Below are 5611 nucleotides of genomic sequence, written 5' to 3' on the forward strand. Positions count from 1 at the left end.
CATTGCTAATTTTTAAGCAGTTCCGAGAGGTATGAAAACGCCATTAATATCAGCTCTTGATTTTTATTTTTCGTGTTACACTATTATAATGTATTTTTAATCCATCGTTAAAAACCTAAATAGCTCAGATAAAATCAAAGAGGCTCTTAATAATTATTTATTACTCCTGCTATGTTGTAGCAATGATAAGAGCCACGATATGTCTATGAGACTGAATGTTTGTTTTCAAAATCCAAAAAAGGTTAAAAAAACAGAGACCTTTCGACCTTTTGCACAACGACTGAAGAGGCGAAAGTTCTCTGTTTTTTTAACCTTTTTTGGCTTTTGGAAAAATACAGTCTCATATACATTATTATTGTGGCTTTTTTCAAATCATTATCTCCGGTCAGGGTATAATGAGGCACCATGGATTCTCTAGATTTTTTTCTTTTTTATTTCTATTTCTTTATCTTTTTTAGAAACTGAGACGAATTATAACGTTTTATGACAATGTCAGAACTTGTGTAAACTGAACTGAATATAGAATTTAGGCCAAAGGCCAAGCAATGGGACCCTTGAGGTCATTCCGCGCTGAAACGGAAATTGGCAGTAAAAGGTTTAAAAGGTGTAACAGGAGGAAAACCTCAAAGCAGTTGCACTATGAAACAACCGTTAGGAGAGGGTGGAAAGTAGGTTGGAATAAAGAGAATATGAAAGGAGGTACAGTAAAAGAAGCGAAAGGAGTTGCAGCTAGTGGCCGAAGGCACGCTGCACAGGATCGTAAGTAATGCTTGCAGTGCACCGCACGAGGTGCTACATGGACGGCACTACCACCCTAAGGAGGGAGAAAAAAGCTTGTGTGAGAATATATGTATAAATGGGAGTGACTGGTTTGGGGTGAGAAGTTGGCTGGATATTCAATTTGAGATTTCAACGTGGCTTTAAACCAACGAAATTAATTAGAAATATAGAATTATCTCATAGATTATGAACTGTGAACATTTTACATTGAACACGAGGGTTCAACATTGCAGTTCAACACAACCCTGAAATTTGGAAATATAAACTTATAATTCAGCACAGGCTCTTTCCTCCTAAAATTGATTTTGAATGAAATCCAAGATGGTAGATTCAAATGCTCGCTCCTGAGGCACCAGAAATCTAAAATACACCACCCGGGCCACGACGGGACAACGAGAGAGGTCGTTAATATAAAAAAATAAACAATAAAAAAAAGAACAGCAAAACTACCGAGGGGAACCCTAATTTGAGACTTAATTTTGGCTGATAGTGGCAGAGACTGACGTCCTAACTGTCAATCGAAACCCCAAATGAGATGCGATGTCCTCTTTTTTTATTTTTTTTTTTTTTTTTATAATGGCTTCTCTTGCGCAAGGCGAACACAAACGAGGATCGTGTTCTCTCTCTCTCTCTCTCTCTCTCTCTCTCTCTCTCCTTCGATACAGGTCTCTCTTCTTCTTCTTCTTCTTCTGAAGCTCTCCTGAGAGAGAGAGAGAGAGAGAATGAAAATGATTTGTTGTTAGACGTGAGATTGTTTACAACGTCCCCAGATATCTTCTTCTTCTTCTTCTTCTTCTTCTTCTTCTTCTTCTTCTTCTTCTTCTTCTTCTTCTTGAAGAAAGAGGGCAAGAGATTACTGTTTGTTTTTTGGCCACTTATTTTTTTTCAGAGACAGAGAACTGGGTTGCCTTTATCTAACTGTATACTCGTATTATTATTATTATTATTATTATTATTATTATTATTATTATTATTATTATTATTATTATTATTATTATTATCATTATTATTATTATTATACGAAACATCTTCAAATATATCGATGACTCGCATACCTAGAAGATGATGTCAACGAATCAGCTGGTCCCAGAATCGAGCCACCTCGTTCCTCCCCTCGAAGCTGCTATAAGGTGTCAGATCGACAGAGATATGAAAAGGTGGAAGTCTTAAAACTGACGAGGATATTTTTCGCCGCTAATCGCCAGGTGGCAGTTGCCGAAGGAATTTGAGGGGCAGGATTATTAAGGGCGTGGAGGGTGATATAGGCTCGTTTATGACCTCGTAGAGAGGGGCTCTGTGTAGTACCAATGATGGCCTATCTGTCTCCCATCGAGGTCCTCCGCCATATTGGCGTGATCACTAACAGCGTCGCCAATTGGAGAGTTCTAAAGCGTTGCACTGTAGACATATTCTAGAGCATGGGTTTTCTTAGCCTTTTTGGTGACTCCAGACCCCCCAATGTGGGTCCATACCCCCTTTGCTTAAGTCCGCTCAAATCCTATTTGTTGACAATATAACTTAATACACCTAGTTTAATACGTACTCTATAGGCATGAATAGCTAGGAATAGAGAATACAAGAAAATCAAAAGCATTTATAGTTTTGTCTAGTTATTTATTTACAAAATGTAGTGCCCATGTATACATTGACACATTAAAATCAAGTCCCATACCCCCGCATGGGGTTTTCATACCCCCGAGGGGTATGGGTATCCCATGTTAAGAGCCCCTGGCTTAAAGCATCTTCCTCTCTTGTGAGAACGACGTACAGATCACAGAAATGGTTTGACGCACCTATACCTCGTCGACCCGAAAATATTAATTCTCTCAATTAACGTTCACGACCACCGTTCTTTCTGGGGAGCCGTTCTTGAACGTGTCCTCCCTCTTGCTTGACGAAGCAGGTCCTCATGCAGGGGTAATGGAATGCAGTATTTTAAAAACGTGAGCAGTTCTGTTCGTCTCTCTGCACAATTCTACAAAACCTATAACAGCCCGACGGCGAAACGTTAATTACAAATGAATTCATTCAGTTGGCGTCTTACTCGAGATAAGAGAATTCTCTGAATGGGAAGACGACGTCGGCTGGACGATTCATGAATGAAATGATGAATGGGGAGCGGGTGGGTGGTGGAGGGGAATAGTAGTAGTGGTGTAGTACCTATATATCCAGTCTCTTAGAATGTAGATTTCAAATTGTTCCTAGGTGCAGTAGTTACGCACGGACTATTTCGTCGTTCAAATGACCTCTCTCTTTCTTCTCTCTCTCTCTCTCTCTCTCTCTCTGATCCAAGGCCCTCTATGCCGACGTTGGTACGATTTGCGACGGTCACCGACCCAAGTATTGACCAGACACACACAGTCTGTCTATAGGCATAAGTAAATTATAATAATAGCCAATCGTCGAGGAATTAAAGAAAAAAAAATGAAAAAAAACAACAAGGCGTGATCCGACATCCAGCTTACTCGACCCGCGCGCTTAAATATACGGTCAAATAAAGCGTTGTTTCACCAACGAAAATTAAAATCAATACGCTATGTTTTATTAGCAAACATTTTTCTGTACTGTTTAACTTGCGCATTATTCATTATTTACATTTTCATTATAATAAATAAATCATAAATATCCTCTCCTAAAATTCCTGTATCTTTAACTCAACACGAAATGCCTTTTACAGACCTTTTTAGGCTTTTCCATAGACCTTTCCTAACCCCCTTCCCCAAGAACAACAACAAATTACTTTGTTGGCTTACTCCCCGAGTAAGCGAAAAAGAATCAGATTTCTGTGGAAGCTGACTGGGCAGACCCCCCGGTCAGTGGTACTAAGGCTTTCTTAGGAGTCCTAATGTCTGATTTACGAGGAATGGTCATTGGGTCTGTATGTGAAGAATGTGGAGTTATCCTCTCTCTCTCTCTCTCTCTCTCTCTCTCTCTCTCTCTCTCTCTCTCTCTCTCTCATACAGCCCTTTTAATTAAGATGTCGAAGACTGTCCCAGTGCGTAGGTACGAAGATTAGGCTAAGGAGCAAAACACTAGCACCTCTTTTAATAGCTCACAATTGATAATGCCTAATAGATGCGCCTGCGAGCTCCTGAGAGAGAGAGAGAGAGAGAGAGAGAGAGAGAGAGCTGGCTCTGATTTCACCGAGATATTAACTGGGGCCATTAGTTACCGTTCACAAGTCTTTAGAGTACTGATTTAGCAACTTGCATTGACGAGGACGAACGTTGGACGTTGGTTGGTGTCTGGTTTGACTGTAACCGTAGACCTATCCTTGGTCATAATAGTGTTTCTGGGGCTCATACGCATTCACTGTTCGTGCTATTTTGCCGTTTTATCTTAATTTTATCGTACTTTCGTTAACTGGACGAAATAAGTAGTTGCTTTTGCGGGTTATAAAGCTTCATTCGTAGACAAGCGAAGACTTATGAACGATGGGTTGATATAATGCAAGTGGAATTGGTTTCACTAGGTCTAAGGTCAAGCTATGAATTCTGGTTTCAGGGCCCTTCTCTCTCTCTCTCTCTCTCTCTCTCTCTCTCTCTCTCTCTCTCTCTCTCTCTCTCTCTCATTGTGGAAGTACGTACTGTTCTGTTTATGATCATTTTTTTTTTTGCACTGAATTCCAATCGTAAATGTGGTTGTCATCTGTCAAAGCCACTCCTGGCTGGTAGTTGTCGTACTAATTACTCGCTGGTTTATCTGTGTGTGTGTGTGTGTGAGAGAGAGAGAGAGAGAGAGAGAGAGAGAGAGAGAGAGAGGAGAGAGAGAGAGAGAGAGAGAGAGAGAGAGAGGATCAGGTGGTTCGGAAATTGTAGCCATTGTGTGATCGGATGCTATCTCTTCTTCATTGGCTGTTGGCCGGTGATTGAGAGCGCTTCTAATTGGCGCTGATTGCCAAGTAGTAGCAGGTAGCACCCTCCCACCCTCTCTCTCTCTCTCTCTCTCTCTCTCTCTCTCTCCTCTCTCTCTCTCTCATTCGTCTTCCTCCCTCCTAAAGCTTGCTCAAGGAAGGAGAGAGAGAGCAAAAAAGACGCTAGTTTAGACCAATACTTTTGTCTTGTCTTCTTCTCTCAAACAATCTTGACGATTTCAGTAAGTCTAAATCATCATTCTCTCTCTCTCTCTCTCTCTCTCTCTCTCTCTCTCTCTCTCTCTCTCTCTCTCTCTCTCTCTCTCTAAGCTTGCTGAAGGAAAGAGAGAGAGAGAGAAAGAGAGCGCGAGAGAGCAAAAAAAAAAAAAAGACGCTATTGTAGACCAATACTTTTGACTTCTCTCAAACTATCTTGATGATTTCAGTAAGTGTAAATCATCATCATCATCATCATCTTTTTCTTCTTCTTCTACTTCTTCTACTTGACAGAATCTAGCTCAACAGGAGCCGCTTTTGATCCTGCAGCATTGTGCAATCGGTAAATAGCTCCTTTTAAGTAAGATGGAGTGGGCGTTATATCCTTTTTTGAAAGTCCTGTTGAATCCTATCACTCCTGGAAGTCCTATTTAGTAGTCTTGGGGAATTACAAGGGACTACGTAAATAACTTTTAATTTAATCAGTTTGAATTGAATCTTTCGTGGAGCCTTTTGTGTGATACCAATCAGTTTGAAGGTGTCTCTCTCTCTCTCTCTCTCTCTCTCTCTCTCTCTCTCTCTCTCTCTCTGCATGACAAAGTTTCAAATCAGAAAGGCGAACTTTTTTTTAATATTTAAAATGGTCTTCGGGTTACTTTTAAAAAGATTCAATACTCACACACTCTCTCTCTCTCTCCCTCTCTTTCTTAACATCGCAAGAAAAAATTAAATTCTTGCTTCGTTTATATTTGTATGTATTTA

Source organism: Macrobrachium nipponense, chromosome 45 (assembly GCF_015104395.2).
Source record: "Macrobrachium nipponense isolate FS-2020 chromosome 45, ASM1510439v2, whole genome shotgun sequence".
Classification (NCBI taxonomy): Eukaryota; Metazoa; Arthropoda; class Malacostraca; order Decapoda; family Palaemonidae; genus Macrobrachium; species Macrobrachium nipponense.